Genomic DNA, 19,958 nt, shown 5'->3' with positions numbered 1-19,958 from the left:
ACATAGGAAGGGGCGATCTGATATAGGGCATAGCACCTCCACTTCCGGGTCAGGACCAGGGGAGAACTTTCAGTTCAGATCCTCCAGGATCACAGGGAGCAGTCACATGATCAGGATTCCAGACATGCAGGGATGATTGCAGAACCAGTGCTGAAACCTAGGCAGGTCACATGATCAGAATTTCAGACATGCAGAGAAGATAGCAGAACCAGTGCTGAAACCTAGGCAGGTCACATGATCAGAGTTCCTGACATGCAGAGATTAATGTAGAACCAGCCTCTGCTGGAACATAGGAAGGACACATGATCAGGGGTTCTAGACATGATGAGATGATCGCAGAAGGCAGAGCAGAAACGCAGGCATCCTGCAGCTCAACAGTCATGAGGTGAGTGTGCATACTGCTCTAGGGAACATGCAGGATAGGAGACACGAGATGCGCGTGCACACCGCTCCAGGGGTCATGAGGCAAAACAGACATGGCGGACATGACAGACATGGCGAGCATGACACCAGGGAATATAATTTTATTTAAAAATGTTTGCTACCCAAATTGAATGAGACTTTATTAAACTTGTCACGCTATCCGAGTGCTATTTTGTAAATATGTATAAATGTTTTTGAGTGGGGTCTTTTTGAAAATGTATGAAAAAAAAAAATATGTTTTTAGGTGATATTTGTTTTAGATAATTACTTGATTGATCCTCTGTGTAGTTTAACTTTTGTGAGTTTTTTGTAGAGCTATATGACCTAGTCTATAAGAACCAGGATGTCAATGGCTTACCTTCCTCTGGTGGCAAAGTGCAAAAGAAGAACCAAGAATGAGAAGCCCACTGTTACACCAGGGCAGAGAGATGCCCAATCTGCGATGCAAAGGGAGAGGTGGGGAAAAAAGGAAAGTGTAGCCCTTATGATAGGGAGAAGGAGAATATGGTGACCCCCTAAACACTCACCTAATGATGAACCCTGCTCTCCCTATCACTTTAGACGAATTCTTCCCCCTGTGCGCCGTCATGTGCCTAAGCGCTGGCTGACCTTAGGTCTATCCCGTGATAGTGTGAAGGACAGCAAGACACTAGTCTTATTACCAAGTTAAGACAACACAGTGAATGAGACAGTCAATGGAAAACACACAAACAAGTGGTACTCCACAGGTATCGAAAGGAATTCAACCAGGAACACCTTCTCCAGAGAAGTAAGGCACAGGATAGAAACTATAGAAGCTAGGACAGGGTTTATAATGAAAGGGGAGTATTCCCAGTAAACTGCATCTGACACAGGAGCCATGGACAGTTCAGCAGAGCAAACAAGGAATTATTAATCCCTTCCATATGACAATAAACCATAAGGGTATGTCTCCATGGTCAATATTTGCAGCGCTTTGGACGCAGCTCCGTCCAAAGCGCTGCTGACTTTTGTTTGTGCGGTGATTCTGCATGTGTTCATTGAACCATGCGGAATCATCACATCCTATACATCGACGGTGATATTTATCTTGCGGAGACTGAGCGTCTCTGCAAGATAGACATGCTGTGGTCTAGAAAGATGTGCTGCATGTCTGGTTACGCAGGGAAGCAGTGGGTGTCCCTGCACGCATAGTGGAGATGGGATTTCATAAAATCCCCTCCACTATGCTGTAACATCTGGACGCTGCGGATTGGACGCTGCGGATGTACGAAGCATCCAATCCGCAGCGTTTCCTGACCATGGAAACATACTCTAAGGATATGTGCACACGTTGCGGATTTGCTTTTGTAAAAATCTGCGTGGATTCTTCCTCTCAGCAGAAAATATAGAAGAAAATCCGCCCAGATTTTTCATGCGGATTTGCACCTTAATAAAGATATATTATTTAACAAAAAAAAATGTGTTGTCACTTCCTTGTCCAACCTCTTCTTTGACATACAGTGGGGCAAAAAAGTATTTAGTCAGTCAGCAATAGTGCAAGTTCCACCACTTAAAAAGATGAGAGGCGTCTGTAATTTACATCATAGGTAGACCTCAACTATGGGAGCCAAACTGAGAAAAAAAATCCAGAAAATCACATTGTCTGTTTTTTTTTCATTTTATTTGCATATTATGGTGGAAAATAAGTATTTGGTCAGAAACAAGCAATGCAGGGAAGCAACACAATACTCAGGCCCTGAACATAGGAAGGGGCGATCTGATATAGGGCATAGCACCTCCACTTCCGGGTCAGGACCAGGGGAGAACTTTCAGTTCAGATCCTCCAGGATCACAGGGAGCAGTCACATGATCAGGATTCCAGACATGCAGGGATGATTGCAGAACCAGTGCTGAAACCTAGGCAGGTCACATGATCAGAATTCCAGACATGCAGAGAAGATAGCAGAACCAGTGCTGAAACCTAGGCAGGTCACATGATCAGAGTTCCTGACATGCAGAGATTAATGTAGAACCAGCCTCTGCTGGAACATAGGAAGGACACATGATCAGGGGTTCTAGACATGATGAGATGATCGCAGAAGGCAGAGCAGAAACGCAGGCATCCTGCAGCTCAACAGTCATGAGGTGAGTGTGCACACTGCTCTAGGGAACATGCAGGATAGGAGACACGAGATGCGCGTGCACACCGCTCCAGGGGTCATGAGGCAAAACAGACATGGCGGACATGACAGACATGGCGAGCATGACACCAGGGAATATAATTTTATTTAAAAATGTTTGCTACCCAAATTGAATGAGACTTTATTAAACTTGTCACGCTATCCGAGTGCTATTTTGTAAATATGTATAAATGTTTTTGAGTGGGGTCTTTTTGAAAATGTATGAAAAAAAAAAATATGTTTTTAGGTGATATTTGTTTTAGATAATTACTTGATTGATCCTCTGTGTAGTTTAACTTTTGTGAGTTTTTTGTAGAGCTATATGACCTAGTCTATAAGAACCAGGATGTCAATGGCTTACCTTCCTCTGGTGGCAAAGTGCAAAAGAAGAACCAAGAATGAGAAGCCCACTGTTACACCAGGGCAGAGAGATGCCCAATCTGCGATGCAAAGGGAGAGGTGGGGAAAAAAGGAGAGTGTAGCCCTTATGATAGGGAGAAGGAGAATATGGTGACCCCCTAAACACTCACCTAATGATGAACCCTGCTCTCCCTATCACTTTAGACGAATTCTTCCCCCTGTGCGCCGTCATGTGCCTAAGCGCTGGCTGACCTTAGGTCTATCCCGTGATAGTGTGAAGGACAGCAAGACACTAGTCTTATTACCAAGTTAAGACAACACAGTGAATGAGACAGTCAATGGAAAACACACAAACAAGTGGTACTCCACAGGTATCGAAAGGAATTCAACCAGGAACACCTTCTCCAGAGAAGTAAGGCACAGGATAGAAACTATAGAAGCTAGGACAGGGTTTATAATGAAAGGGGAGTATTCCCAGTAAACTGCATCTGACACAGGAGCCATGGACAGTTCAGCAGAGCAAACAAGGAATTATTAATCCCTTCCATATGACAATAAACCATAAGGGTATGTCTCCATGGTCAATATTTGCAGCGCTTTGGACGCAGCTCCGTCCAAAGCGCTGCTGACTTTTGTTTGTGCGGTGATTCTGCATGTGTTCATTGAACCATGCGGAATCATCACATCCTATACATCGACGGTGATATTTATCTTGCGGAGACTGAGCGTCTCTGCAAGATAGACATGCTGTAGTCTAGAAAGATGTGCTGCATGTCTGGTTACGCAGGGAAGCAGTGGGTGTCCCTGCACGCATAGTGGAGATGGGATTTCATAAAATCCCCTACACTATGCTGTAACATCTGGACGCTGCGGATTGGACGCTGCGGATGTACGAAGCATCCAATCCGCAGCGTTTCCTGACCATGGAAACATACCCTAAGGATATGTGCACACGTTGCGGATTTGCTTTTGTAAAAATCTGCGTGGATTCTTCCTCTCAGCAGAAAATATAGAAGAAAATCCGCCCAGATTTTTCATGCGGATTTGCACCTTAATAAAGATATATTATTTAACAAAAAAAAATGTGTTGTCACTTCCTTGTCCAACCTCTTCTTTGACATACAGTGGGGCTAAAAAGTATTTAGTCAGTCAGCAATAGTGCAAGTTCCACCACTTAAAAAGATGAGAGGCGTCTGTAATTTACATCATAGGTAGACCTCAACTATGGGAGCCAAACTGAGAAAAAAAAATCCAGAAAATCACATTGTCTGTTTTTTTTTCATTTTATTTGCATATTATGGTGGAAAATAAGTATTTGGTCAGAAACAAGCAATCAAGATTTCTGGCTCTCACAGACCTGTAACTTCTTCTTTAAGAGTCTCCTCTTTCCTCCACTCATTACCTGTAGTAATGGCACCTGTTTAAACTTGTTATCAGTATAAAAAGACACCTGTGCACACCCTCAAACAGTCTGACTCCAAACTCCACTATGGTGAAGACCAAAGAGCTGTCAAAGGACACCAGAAACAAAATTGTAGCCCTGCACCAGGCTGAGAAGACTGAATCTGCAATAGCCAACCAGCTTGGAGTGAAGAAATCAACTGTGGGAGCAATAATTAGAAAATGGAAGACATACAAGACCACTGATAATCTCCCTCGATCTGGTGCTCCACGCAAAATCCCACCCCGTGGGGTCAGAATGATCACAAGAACGGTGAGCAAAAATCCCAGAACCACGCGGGGGGGACCTAGTGAATGAACTGCAGAGAGCTGGGACCAATGTAACAAGGCCTACCATAAGTAACACACTACGCCACCATGGACTCAGATCATGCAGTGCCAGACGTGTCCCACTGCTTAAGCCTGTACATGTCCGGGCCCGTCTGAAGTTTGCTAGAGAGCATTTGGATGATCCAGAGGAGTTTTGGGAGAATGTCCTATGGTCTGATGAAACCAAACTGGAACTGTTTGGTAGAAACACAACTTGTCGTGTTTGGAGGAAAAAGAATACTGAGTTGCATCCATCAAACACCATACCTACTGTAAAGCATGGTGGTGGAAACATCATGCTTTGGGGCTGTTTCTCTGCAAAGGGGCCAGGACGACTGATCCGGGTACATGAAAGAATGAATGGGGCCATGTATCGTGAGATTTTGAGTGCAAACCTCCTTCCATCAGCAAGGGCATTGAAGATGAAACGTGGCTGGGTCTTTCAACATGACAATGATCCAAAGCACACCGCCAGGGCAACAAAGGAGTGGCTTCGTAAGAAGCATTTCAAGGTCCTGGAGTGGCCTAGCCAGTCTCCAGATCTCAACCCTATAGAAAACCTTTGGAGCAAGTTGAAAGTCCGTGTTGCCAAGCGAAAAGCCAAAAACATCACTGCTCTAGAGGAGATCTGCATGGAGGAATGGGCCAACATACCAACAACAGTGTGTGGCAACCTTGTGAAGACTTACAGAAAACATTTGACCTCTGTCATTGCCAACAAAGGATATATCACAAAGTATTGAGATGAAATTTTGTTTCTGACCAAATACTTATTTTCCACCATAATATGCAAATAAAATGAAAAAAAAACAGACAATGTGATTTTCTGGATTTTTTTTTCTCAGTTTGTCTCCCATAGTTGAGGTCTACCTATGATGTAAATTACAGACGCCTCTCATCTTTTTAAGTGGTGGAACTTGCACTATTGCTGACTGACTAAATACTTTTTTGCCCCACTGTATATATATATATATATATATATATATATATATATGTATATACTGTGGTGCAGTGACCCCTGTGACAGCTAGGGAGCGCTGTTGTATGGGCTTCCCAGGACATGCATACAGGCATGTCCATTATTGTAATGGAGAAAGGATGACCCGCAGGATGGTAAATGACCGATATGTATCACAAGGTGGGTGGCCTTGTGATGGAAGCTGGAACCGGTATTAATCAGAAGATATTCTGCTGAGGGTTTGTTACTGTATTAGGGAAAGCGTCCAGGTGGCTTGGTGAGATGGGTGGGACCAGTCACTTACAAACTCACCCAGGGGTGTGTGTTTGAATGCCCATAGTAAAACCTGTATATGTGTGTGTATGGCTGGGTGTCTGGAAAGGACCTGCAATGAGGTCATAGCCATGTGATCCATACCTCACCTGTGGGTGTGGCTATTGGCCATATAAGGTGACCAGGGTAGGTCACATGAGAGAGTGCATAGAGAGTGCATGGATCTGACTGGGCCATGTGGAAGGTCCCGGAAGCCCTAGGTGCTGGAAGGTGTGCTGCCTCCCTGAAGAGCACATGCTAAGGCCACAGACCTGGTGAGGCCTGTGTATTTTGGCCTGTGTGTGTGGGACAGTCCCCAGGAGGGAATGGACGTCCTGAATGAGAAGCAACTAAGAGGTAACCCCGGACAGGGGGAAATAACTGTGAGGCTATAGAGCCTGATTGCTGGACAAAGCACAGCCTGTGTGACCACAGGGCTAAGAGAATGGAGCTCTACATTGAACTTTCTTCTGTTTTGATATAAGACTGTTACTGTTTCTTTCATGCTTCCATGGTTTATGCCATCTAACAATAAACCATATGGACGTTTTTGTGGAAAACCCAGTGCCGAACCTTGTTATTCTGCTGCCAAGTGAGTGTCCCCAACATGAACAATAGGTGCTACCTTACAATATATATATATATATATATATATATATACAAAAAGAATACAGCAGCACATGTGCATGAACCTAGGCCATGTGAAAACACAGAAGCACATTAAAACCATTCAATTTTGGACAAACATGCCCGGTAGTGACTTGTTTGTCCAAAATTGTAGGCTGGTGGCCCAGAAGTGGCTTATGTACGGTAGAGCAGGGACCCATCAGGGGAGGTCACCTTGCCGTGGTTGATGGGCTTACATGAATTGGCCAATTTGTGCACTAAGAATCTTCATTTTCATCTTACTGTAAGTTTTAAAATATTTTTTTGAAAAAAAAATATTTTTGAGTATTATCCAAATTGAATGGTTTTAATGTGTTTATGTGTTTTCACATGGCCTAGATTCATGCACATGTGCTGCTGTATTCTTTTTGTCTATATTGTGCAGTTTTTGCAGCTTGCACGTGTTCTCTCTCTCTCTCTATATATGTATATATACTATATATATATATATATATATATATATATATATATATATTATATTCACTTATATTTGTTTTGTGTGTAAACATTATATTTGAACATGGTATGTAATATTATGGTCTTCAATGGAGTACAGTGGGGAAAAAAAGTATTTAGTCAGTCAGCAATAGTGCAAGTTCCACCACTTAAAAAGATGAGAGGCGTCTGTAATTTACATCATAGGTAGACCTCAACTATGGGAGACAAACTGAGAAAAAAAAATCCAGAAAATCACATTGTCTGTTTTTTTTTCATTTTATTTGCATATTATGGTGGAAAATAAGTATTTGGTCAGAAACAAGCAATCAAGATTTCTGGCTCTCACAGACCTGTAACTTCTTCTTTAAGAGTCTCCTCTTTCCTCCACTCATTACCTGTAGTAATGGCACCTGTTTAAACTTGTTATCAGTATAAAAAGACACCTGTGCACACCCTCAAACAGTCTGACTCCAAACTCCACTATGGTGAAGACCAAAGAGCTGTCAAAGGACACCAGAAACAAAATTGTAGCCCTGCACCAGGCTGGGAAGACTGAATCTGCAATAGCCAACCAGCTTGGAGTGAAGAAATCAACTGTGGGAGCAATAATTAGAAAATGGAAGACATAAAAGACCACTGATAATCTCCCTCGATCTGGTGCTCCACGCAAAATCCCACCCCGTGGGGTCAGAATGATCACAAGAACGGTGAGCAAAAATCCCAGAACCACGCGGGGGGACCTAGTGAATGAACTGCAGAGAGCTGGGACCAATGTAACAAGGCCTACCATAAGTAACACACTACGCCACCATGGACTCAGATCCTGCAGTGCCAGACGTGTCCCACTGCTTAAGCCTGTACATGTCCGGGCCCGTCTGAAGTTTGCTAGAGAGCATTTGGATGATCCAGAGGAGTTTTGGGAGAATGTCCTATGGTCTGATGAAACCAAACTGGAACTATTTGGTAGAAACACAACTTGTCGTGTTTGGAGGAAAAAGAATACTGAGTTGCATCCATCAAACACCATACCTACTGTAAAGCATGGTGGTGGAAACATCATGCTTTGGGGCTTTTTCTCTGCAAAGGGGCCAGGACTAGAGTTGAGCGATACCAGCCGATACTTGAAAATATCGGATCGGAATGGATCGGCCGATCTTAAAAAAAAGTATCGGTATCGCCGATTCCGATACCGGCAACCAATGCAAGTCAATGGGGCCAAAATATCGGAATTAAAAAAAACCCCTTTCTTTCCTTGTAGGTTAATTCTACATGAAGAAAAACAACTAAGAATAATGTAGAATGTATTGTGGGAGGTGGAGGAGACATTAAAGCCATAGAGGTTTAGCCCAATCAAATGGAATAGCAGGAATTAAACTTTTTTTTTAAAGATGTTAGGAGTTACAAAGATATTGACTATGTTAGCCTCATTTATATTTTGCCAGACATGTATGTCTTCTTCTTCTTTCTTCTTTCTTCTTCTTCTTCTTCTACTTCCTTTTTTTACATTCTTCTTCTTCTTCTTCTACTTCCTTTTTTTACATTCTTCTTCTTCTTCTTCTACTTCCTTTTTTTACATTCTTCTTCTTCTTCTTCTACTTCCTTTTTTTACATTCTTCTTCTTCTTCTTCTACTTCCTTTTTTTACATTCTTCTTCTTCTTCTTCTACTTCCTTTTTTTACATTCTTCTTCTTCTTCTTTTACTTCCTTTTTTTACATTCTTCTTCTTATTCCTTTTTTTACATTCTTCTTCTTCTTCTTCTACTTCCTTTTTTTACATTCTTCTTCTTCTTCTTCTTCTTCTTCTTCCTTTTCTTACATTCTTCATATTCTTCTTATTCAACAATTATTATTCTACATATTCAGCTTCTTCATCTTCTTCCTATTCTTCTTCATCATATTCTTGTTTGTGTCAGGCATTCCTGTAGTTGTTATCTAGAAAAGTTAGAAGTTTACACCTTCCGTTCTGCCTGTCACAAAAGATTTACAACAGGATTTGTCCGCGTTCAGTTTGGCCTGCAGCAGCAGGCCTTTTCCAGGGGCACCACGAGGAGGAACGGACTCACCCCCATACACTGCTTAGTCTTCTTCTGCTTATAAAGAAGATAATATCATTTGCTCAGAGTATTAGTCTTATGCTTAATGTTCTTCTGCTTTGTTTTTTTTATGCTTCTTTGTCTTCTCTCTCTTGTTGTTCTGCATCTTGGTGGTTGTCTTCCTGTTCTTTGTCCTCTTGAACCAGCTGACGGTACTGGCACCCGGAGGGGCAGCAGAAGGAACAAGAGCCAATGGCACTACCGAGGACCAGCTGACGGTGCTGGAACCCGGTTACTAAGCAGGAGGTACCTGTGCTACAAAGCACTACCAAGGACCAGCAGACGTTGCCGGAACTCGGATACCGAGATGGAGGAACCTAGGCCAAAGGCTCTGACGAGAACCAGCTGACGGTGCTGGAACCCGGAGGGGTAGCATAAGCTGCAAGAGCAAATGGAAATAACGAGGACCAGCTGACAGTGCTGGCACCCGGAGGGGCAGCAGAAGGAATAAGAGCCAATGGCACAACCGAGGACCAGCTGACGGTGCTGGAACCCGGTTACTAAGCAGGAGGTACCTGTGCTACAAAGCACTACCAAGGACCAGCAGACGTTGCCGGAACTCGGATACCGAGATGGAGGCACCTAGGCCAAAGGCTCTGACGAGAACCAGCTGACGGTGCTGGAACCCGGAGGGGTAGCATAAGCTGCAAGAGCAAATGGAAATAGCGAGGACCAGCTGACAGTGCTGGCACCCGGAGGGGCAGCAGAAGGAATAAGAGCCAATGGCACAACCGAGGACCAGCTGACGGTGCTGGAACCCGGTTACTAAGCAGGAGGTACCTGTGCTACAAAGCACTACCAAGGACCAGCAGACGTTGCCGGAACTCGGATACCGAGATGGAGGCACCTAGGCCAAAGGCTCTGATGAGAACCAGCTGACGGTGCTGGAACCCGGAGGGGTATCAGAAGTTACCCCTGAAAAGCAAAGTTGGCATGCCGCAAGCTGGCCGCAGTTACCGAATCACACAGTCCTACAGGGGGTGCTTGTCCTACTGGCACTATGGAACAAACCTTTCTTACCAGAACCCGCAGTCCACATAGGAAGCACCTAAACTGCTGGCACCCTAGCCTCGGCTAACCCAACCGCAACACGACATGGCAACTTGGGGTGGCAAACTGACATTGACACTTCCCGGAAACAGCAGGCAGGGCTGGAACCAAGCTGGGCAGGAGGGAGTACCCGTGCCAAAGTCAGTTATGAGCAGCAACTGGCGATGTTGGAGCCCAGGACAAGCACTTAGCAGGCTGAGGCCTGATGTGCTGTCAATTGGGAGGCAGCAGGACAGATTGCCATCAAAACAGCAGGGGAACAGCTGACGTTACTGAACCCCACAAACACAGGAGCTAGTGTTTTACTCTGTGAAGACGGCACTTCCGAGCAACAACTGGCTGTGTTGAAGCCCAGGGACAAGCACGGAGCAGGCTGAGGCTGCATTGAAGAAATTTTAAGATCGGTTGTAGACTACTAATTTGAACCAAGCTCCACTTAGGCCTGTGGCTTCACTGATTTTCGTATTTCCCCTGTCCTCCAACCCCGCCAGTTACAGCTCCGAAGTGGCGTCTGCACAATCCACACTTGTTCCTGTGTTACAGGTGTTCAGTCCGGTCAGTTAATCCCCTGATGTGTGTCCGGCAATGTCGCCTGCTCTGTCCACATTCCCATAATGGGAATGTGGACAGAGCAGGCGACATTGCCGGACACACATCAGGGGATTAACTGACCGGACTGAACACCTGTAACACAGGAACAAGTGTGGATTGTGCAGACGCCACTTCGGAGCTGTAACTGGCAGGGTTGGAGGACAGGGGAAATACGAGAGACAGTGGAGCCACAGGCCTAATTGGAGCACGGTTAAAAATCAGTAGTGGTACGACTGTGTAGGCAGCAGGAGACTTTGCCATCCACACAGCAGGGGATCAGCTGACATTACTGAACCCCACTGAGACACGGGAGCAAGTATCTCTTTCCGTGTGGACGGCACTTCCGAACTACAACTGGCTGTGTTGAAGCCCAGGAAATAGGAGGGTGTAGGCAGAGGCCTACTGTATTTTGAATGAGGTGACAGCAGGAGAGACTGCCATCCACACAGCAGGGGATCAGCTGACATTACTGAACCCCACTGAGACACGGGAGCAAGTATCTCTTTCCGTGTGGACGGCACTTCCGAACTACAACTGGCTGTGTTGAAGCCCAGGAAATAGGAGGGTGTAGGCAGAGGCCTACTGTATTTTGAATGAGTTTACAGCAGGAGAGACTGCCATCCACACAGCAGGGGATCAGCTGACGTTACTGAACCCCACTGAGACACGGGAGCAAGTATCTCTTTCCGTGTGGACGGCACTTCCGAACTACAACTGGCTGTGTTGAAGCCCAGGAAATAGGAGGGTGTAGGCAGAGGCCTACTGTATTTTGAATGAGTTTACAGCAGGAGAGACTGCCATCCACACAGCAGGGGATCAGCTGACGTTACTGAACCCCACTGAGACACGGGAGCAAGTATCTCTTTCCGTGTGGACGGCACTTCCGAACTACAACTGGCTGTGTTGAAGCCCAGGAAATAGGAGGGTGTAGGCAGAGGCCTACTGTATTTTGAATGAGGTGACAGCAGGAGAGACTGCCATCCACACAGCAGGGGATCAGCTGACGTTACTGAACCCCACTGAGACACGGGAGCAAGTATCTCTTTCCGTGTGGACGGCACTTCCGAACTACAACTGGCTGTGTTGAAGCCCAGGAAATAGGAGGGTATAAGCAGAGGCCTACTGTATTTTGAATGAGGTGACAGCAGAAGAGACTGCCATCCACACAGCAGGGGATCAGCTGACATTACTGAACCCCACTGAGACACGGGAGCAAGTATCTCTTTCCGTGTGGACGGCACTTCCGAACTACAACTGGCTGTGTTGAAGCCCAGGAAATAGGAGGGTGTAGGCAGAGGCCTACTGTCTTTGTAATGCGGAGACAGCAGGAGAGACTGCCATCTCCACAGCAGGGGATCAGCTGGCAATGATGAACCCCACTAACACTTGAACGAATGTGTTTGGCTCTGTGGAGACGACACTTCTGAACACCAACTGACGCTGTTGGAGCCCAGGATTAGGCGAGGAGCAGGCTGGGGCCTACTGGATTTTGGCAGGTGAAGGCAGCAGGAGACTTGCCATCTCCACAGCAGGGGAACAGCTGGCAGTGCTGAACCCCACTAACACTCTAACGAATGTGTTTGGCTCTGTGGAGACGACACTTCTGAACACCAACTGACGCTGTTGGAGCCCAGGATTAGGCGAGGAGCAGGCTGGGGCCTACTGGATTTTGGCAGGTGAAGGCAGCAGGAGACTTGCCATCTCCACAGCAGGGGAACAGCTGGCAGTGCTGAACCCCACTAACACTCTAACGAATGTGTTTGGCTCTGTGGAGACGACACTTCTGAACACCAACTGACGCTGTTGGAGCCCAGGATTAGGCGAGGAGCAGGCTGGGGCCTACTGGATTTTGGCAGGTGAAGGCAGCAGGAGACTTGCCATCTCCACAGCAGGGGAACAGCTGGCAGTGCTGAACCCCACTAACACTCTAACGAAGGTGTTTGGCTCTGTGGAGACGACACTTCTGAACACCAACTGACGCTGTTGGAGCCCAGGATTAGGCGAGGAGCAGGCTGTGGCCTACTGGATTTTGGCAGGTGAAGGCAGCAGGAGACTTGCCATCTCCACAGCAGGGGAACAGCTGGCAGTGCTGAACCCCACTAACACTCTAACGAAGGTGTTTGGCTCTGTGGAGACGACACTTCTGAACACCAACTGACGCTGTTGGAGCCCAGGATTAGGCGAGGAGCAGGCTGGGGCCTACTGGATTTTGGCAGGTGAAGGCAGCAGGAGACTTGCCATCTCCACAGCAGGGGAACAGCTGGCAGTGCTGAACCCCACTAACACTCTAACGAAGGTGTTTGGCTCTGTGGAGACGACACTTCTGAACACCAACTGACGCTGTTGGAGCCCAGGATTAGGCGAGGAGCAGGCTGGGGCCTACTGGATTTTGGCAGGTGAAGGCAGCAGGAGACTTGCCATCTCCACAGCAGGGGAACAGCTGGCAGTGCTGAACCCCACTAACACTCTAACGAAGGTGTTTGGCTCTGTGGAGACGACACTTCTGAACACCAACTGACGCTGTTGGAGCCCAGGATTAGGCGAGGAGCAGGCTGGGGCCTACTGGATTTTGGCAGGTGAAGGCAGCAGGAGACTTGCCATCTCCACAGCAGGGGAACAGCTGGCAGTGCTGAACCCCACTAACACTCTAACGAAGGTGTTTGGCTCTGTGGAGACGACACTTCTGAACACCAACTGACGCTGTTGGAGCCCAGGATTAGGCGAGGAGCAGGCTAGGGCCTACTGGATTTTGGCAGGTGAAGGCAGCAGGAGACTTGCCATCTCCACAGCAGGGGAACAGCTGGCAGTGCTGAACCCCACTAACACTCTAACAAATGTGTTTGGCTCTGTGGAGACGACACTTCTGAACACCAACTGACGCTGTTGGAGCCCAGGATTAGGCGAGGAGCAGGCTGTGGCCTACTGGATTTTGGCAGGTGAAGGCAGCAGGAGACTTGCCATCTCCACAGCAGGGGAACAGCTGGCAGTGCTGAACCCCACTAACACTCTAACGAATGTGTTTGGCTCTGTGGAGACGACACTTCTGAACACCAACTGAAGCTGTTGGAGCCCAGGATTACGCATGCCGCATGCAGAGGCCAATGGGCAGCGGTTTTTATGGAGGTTGTGGACTACTACTGATTCTAACCATGCTCCACTTAGGCCTCTGGCTCCACTGTCTCTACTATTTACCCTGGCCTCCAACCCCGCCAGCTACATCTCTGAAGTGGCGTCAGCACAATCTACACTTGTTCCTGTGTTACTGGTGCTCAGTCCCGTCAGTTGATCCCCTGATGTTTGTCCGGCAAGTTCGCCAGCTCTGTCCTCATTCCCACTACTGGTTATGGGAATGTGGACAGAGCAGGAGACCTTGCCGGACACACATCAGGGGATAAACTGATGGGACTGAGCCACAGGAACACAGGAACAAGTGTAGATTGTGCTGACGCCACTTCAGAGATGTAGATGGCGGGGTTGGAGGTCAGGGGAAATAGTAGAGACAGTGGAGCCAGAGACCTAAGTTGGGCACGGTTAAAAATCAGTAGTGGTTTGAATGTTGATGGAGCTGGTGACTTTGCCGTCCACACAGCAGGGGATCAGCTGGCATTACTGAACCCCACTAACACAGGAGCTAGTGTGTTTCTCTGTGCAGACGACACATCTGAGCGACAACTGGCTGTGTTGAAGCAAAGGGATTATAGTTCAGGTGGTAGAAAAATGAACACACCAGCAGACCTGGATACAGTTGCCAACCACTAATTTAGTCTGTAAGAGGAATGGCAAAGTCTTTGGAGATCCAGGCCTTGTTCATTTTCAGAAAAGTCAGCCGGTCAACATTATCGGAAGATAGTCGCGTGCGACGGTCTGTTAGTACACCACCTGCGGCACTAAAGACACGTTCCGATAATACACTGGCAGCAGGGCAAGCCAGCACCTCCAATGCATACTGGCTAAGCTCTGGCCATGTATCCAGCTTAGAGACCCAAAACTTGAAGGGGGAAGAGCCATCTGGGAGTACAGCGACAGGGCAAGACATGTAGTCTGACACCATCTGACGGAAGCGTTGCCTCCTGCTGACTCGAGGCGTCGCTGATGGTGTAGACAATTGTGGTGGACACACAAAACTTTGCCACATTCGGGCCATAGTGGTCTTGCCTTGTGCTGCGGCGCTGCCTCTGCTCCCTCTTTGTGCAGAGTTTCCTCCACTGCCTCGACGCACAGAGCTGCTTTGTAAAGCACTAGCAACAATGCTGTCGGGTGGAATGGAAAACATTATGGACTGCACCAGTGACTCTTCGTACTCCCGCATTTTACGCTCCCGGTTCAACGTTGGTATGAGCCTTTGTACGCTGTCCCGGTAGCGAGGATCTAGGAGGGTGTACACCCAATAATCAGCCGAGACGAGAATGTGGGCGATGCGGCGGTCGTTTCTCAGGCACTGCAGCATGAAATCAACCATGTGCTGCAGACTCCCAACTGCCAAAGAACCGCTGTCCCCTGTTTGAGGCGTGACCTCGGCCTGCTCTGCATCACCCCACCCTCGCTGTACATACTGAGTAGAGGTTTGTGTACCTCCCTCCTCTGGAGAGATGTCTTCCTCCTCCATCGACTCCTCCTCATCCTCCTCACAAAGTGTCCCCTGCCTAGGCCTTTGTGAGGAAACACGTAGCGCAGACTGTCCAGAAGCAGATGGCATTTGGGACTCCTCATCCTCCACCTCTTCTGAAACCTCATCCCTTAGTGCTTGCAGTGTTTGTTGAAGCAGGCAGATAAGGGGGACAGTCATGCTGACTAGTGCATCATCTGCACTCGCCATCCGCGTGGATTCATCGAAGGCACGCAAAACGAGGCAGATGTCCTTCATAGAGGCCCACTCAATGGTGCTGAAGTGTGAACGGCGCACAGTGCGACTTGTTTGCGCCTGATGCAGCTGGTACTCCATGACTGCTGCCTGCTGCTCACACAACCGCTCCAACATATGTAACGTTGAATTCCACCGGGTGGGTAGGTCACATATGATGCGATGTTCCGGAAGGCCAAATCGTCGCTGCAGAGCAGCGAGGCGCGATCTTGCCGTGCTGGAACGTCGCAAGTGAGCGCACTCTATGCGGACCTTGTGCAACAGTGCAGCAAGATCCGGATAGTCCCTCAGAAAGCTCTGCACGACCAAGTTAAGAACATGTGCCAGACATGGGATGTGTGTGAGGTTGCCTAGGCCAAGAGCTGCCACCAGATTTCGGCCATTGTCACACACTACCAAGCCCGGCTGGAGATTCGCTGGCCCAAACCACACATCGCTCTCCAGCTTGATAGCATTCCAGAGCTCCTGCGCTGTGTGGCTTCGATTCCCCAAAGAAATTAATTTGAGTACAGCCTGTTGACGTTTGGCCACGGCTGTGCTCATATCGGTCGTAACAGGCTCCTGCTCTGCTGTTTCTGAGGAACTTGAGTAGGAGGAGGAGTCTATGTGTACAGACTGGAGTCCTGCAATCCGTGGCGTTGGAAGAACACGTACAGCGCCACTCTCCAGATCCGTACCCGGCTCCACAACATTGACCCAGTGGGCAGTGAGGGAAAGGTATCGTCCTTGTCCATGGTTACTGGTCCACGCATCGGTGGTCAGGTGGACCTTGCTACTAACGGCGTTTAGTAGCGCATGTTTTATTTTGCCCTCAACATGTTTCTGCAGGGCAGGGACGGCTCGCCTGCTGAAATAAAAGCGGCTGGGCACGTTGTATTGGGGGACTGCCAATGCCATTAAGTCCCGGAAGGTGTCAGTGTCCACCAGCCTGAATGACAGCATTTCAACTGCCAGAAGTTTGGCAATGCCAGCATTCAGAGACTGTGCTCGGGGATGGTTTGCCGAGTAAGGGCGCCTTTTATCCCATGCCTGTGCTACCGATGGCTGTGATGGATGGGAACGTGCTGCTATGGGTGTAATCTGACAGGGTCTCCGGACAACAGTGGCAGAGGTTCTTCCTTGGCGATCCTGTGAGGAAGCCGAACCAGCAGTGTGTGAGCTGGAGGAAGAGGGCCCAACACGAACTGAAGAGGTGGTAGGTGGTGCTGTACGTTGGCCTACGTCTTCAGGGTGTCTCTGCAACTCCAACTCGTGCTTGGTGCGCACATGTTTCCACATATTTGTGGTATTGAGGTTGCTGACATTTCTCCCTCTTTTGACTCTCTTATGACACAGCTTGCATTTGACAAAGCAAATGTCATCTGCAACTGTGTCAAAAAAGGACCACGCACTGCAACTCTTGTGAGCGCCCGGTTTGCCTTTGGAAGGAGGAATGCTCCTAACGGGTGCCGAAGTGGAGGGTACAGGCAACCAAGTCTTCCCCCTCCCTCTGCCTCCTGTTTTGGCCGGTAGGGGAATCTCTTCCTCCGAGCTGCTCCCACCACCTTCCTGTTGCTCACGCCATGATGGGTCAAGGACCTCATCATCTTCCCTCCCCTCTTCAAACAGCTGCTTCTCCGGGGTTGTCTCGCCAGCACCGTACGCACCAGAAAGTGGCAACTGAGTCTCGTCATCATCTGATGCGTACTGAGGTGTGCTGACCATAGGCACTGGCCCACTCGCCTCTTCAGATTCAGAGGGACAAAGAAGTTGCGCATCACTGCATACTCCCTCTTCTTCACATTCAGGAATGCTGCTTGGCTGGCCCCCTCTTTCCAAGCCAACAGATTCCGAGAACAGAAGTAGAGACTGTGATGGCTCCTGTCCATGTCTCTCTGACTGCCTGGGCACTTTGGCAGGTGGTGAAGAGACAGATGGTTGCTCTTCGGTGCTCTGACCCTGAGAGGATGCGGAAGTAATTGAAGTCGATGCGTTAGCTGCCATCCATCCGACAACGGCTTCAATTTGTTCCTCCCGCAGCAGTGGGGTACGTTGAGGTCCTACAAAGCTGCGCATAAAGGACTGTTGCCTGCTAAAACTGGGGGATGCTGATCCACTGGTGCCCGCAGCAGGCCCAGAATCCCCACGTCCTCTACCTGTAGAATCCCCACGTCCTCTCCCTGCAGAATCCCCACATCCTCTCCCTGCTGAAACTCCACGCCCACGCCCACGCGCCTTACTCCCTGCCTTCTTCATCTTGCAAGACTGCTTAAGATAGGCAAAAAAGTACAAAGGGGGGCCTTAGTGTGCTTATTCCTGAACAGCTGGTTACAGGTACAAGAAACACTAATTTTATGAAGTGTGTGTGTGTGTGGACTAGACTTTAATAGGAGCTGATGTGGCCTACACAAGTTCAAAATGTAGTGTTTGGTGAACTTTTTTTGTGGTTTCTTTGTTGGAAACAAACTCAAAGTATGTGAACAAAGAATTGAAACTGATAGTATCACCAACTTTTTGGAGCTATTACAATGCAGGCAGGTAACCTACAATGCAAAAGATGAGGCTCCAAAAAAATTGGGTAATACTAATCTGGCTGCGCCGGCAGGGCACAAGCCAGAAAAAAAGGCTCCTCTATCTACTCCTATATAGTGTTTGCAACCAACCAATGTTGATGGATACGGATGGATGCACACTAATAGGAGAAGAAAAAATGAGCTGCACTCAAAGACAAATATGTGTGAGGCAGTGACGCACGTTGAGCGTCCTACAACCAGACGTAGCTGCAGGACACTCTACTCAGCGTGAGCTGCACTCACACACAGTCAGAGGCCTCTCAGACAGCCGTCAACAGTGCAGCTAAGTGGGCACTGGCACTGACAGGCTGCAGAAAGGCTCCGCTGTGTACTCCTTTATAGTGTTTGCAACCACCGTAGATGGAGACGGATGGATGCACACTAATAGAAGAAAAAATGAGCTGCACTCAAATAAAAATATGTGTGAGGCACTGACGCACGCTGAGCGTCCTACAGCCAGACGTAGCTGCAGGACACACTACTCAGCGTGAGCTGCACTCACACACAGTCAGAGACCTCTCAGACAGCCGTGAACAGTGCAGCAAAGTGGACACTAGCACTGAAAGGCTGCAGAAAGGCTCCGCTGTCTACTACTAGTGTTTGCAACCAACGTATATGGATACGGATGGAAGCACACTAGATTGAAATTATGTAAAAAATGCAGCTCAAAAAATAAAAGATGTATGAGGCAGCAGTGATCACACTGGGTGGCCTACAGCCTGACGTGGCTGCAGGACCCACTCCACAGCGTGAGCTGCACTCACACAGCCCTTGCAGACAGCTGTGAACACTGCTGCTAGGGCAAAGAAGGCTACAGTGGTGGTTTATGTAGCCTGGGTAAAGCACTAGATGTTTGGTGGAATCGCTATTTCTAACTGTCCCTCACAGTCTTCTACAGCAGCCTGTCCCTAACTGAATTCACAGCAGAGTGACCAGAAATGGCGGCTGCGGTGGCTTTTATAGTGCATCATGACATCATTTCGGCAGCCAATCACAGCCATGCCAATAGTTAACATGCCTACATGCCTAACAGGATGTGCCCACACTTCGGAGGATTCCCATTGGCTTAATCAAAGCAAGCAGGCTCATAGCATGATGGGAACTTCCTATTCCGATTCCGATTCCGGAATCCGATATGACAAAAGTATCGGAATTAAGTATCGGAATTCCGATACCGCTAATATCGGCCGATACCCGATACTTGCGGTATCGGAATGCTCAACACTAGCCAGGACGACTGATCCGGGTACATGAAAGAATGAATGGGGCCATGTATCGTGAGATTTTGAGTGCAAACCTCCTTCCATCAGCAAGGGCATTGAAGATGAAACGTGGCTGGGTCTTTCAACATGACAATGATCCAAAGCACACCACCAGGGCAACGAAGGAGTGGCTTCGTAAGAAGCATTTCAAGGTCCTGGAGTGGCCTAGCCAGTCTCCAGATCTCAACCCTATAGAAAACCTTTGGAGGGAGTTGAAAGTCCGTGTTGCCAAGCGAAAAGCCAAAAACATCACTGCTCTAGAGGAGATCTGCATGGAGGAATGGGCCAACATACCAACAACAGTCTGTGGCAACCTTGTGAAGACTTACAGAAAACGTTTGACCTCTGTCATTGCCAACAAAGGATATATCACAAAGTATTGAGATGAAATTTTGTTTCTGACCAAATACTTTTTTTCCACCATAATATGCAAATAAAATGAAAAAAAAAACAGACAATGTGATTTTCTGGATTTTTTTTC

The sequence above is a fragment of the Dendrobates tinctorius genome, unplaced genomic scaffold (genome assembly GCF_039654945.1).
Source record: "Dendrobates tinctorius isolate UK_male_01 unplaced genomic scaffold, ASM3965494v1 ptg000162l, whole genome shotgun sequence".
Taxonomy (NCBI): domain Eukaryota; kingdom Metazoa; phylum Chordata; class Amphibia; order Anura; family Dendrobatidae; genus Dendrobates; species Dendrobates tinctorius.
This window is presented reverse-complemented; position numbering follows the sequence as displayed.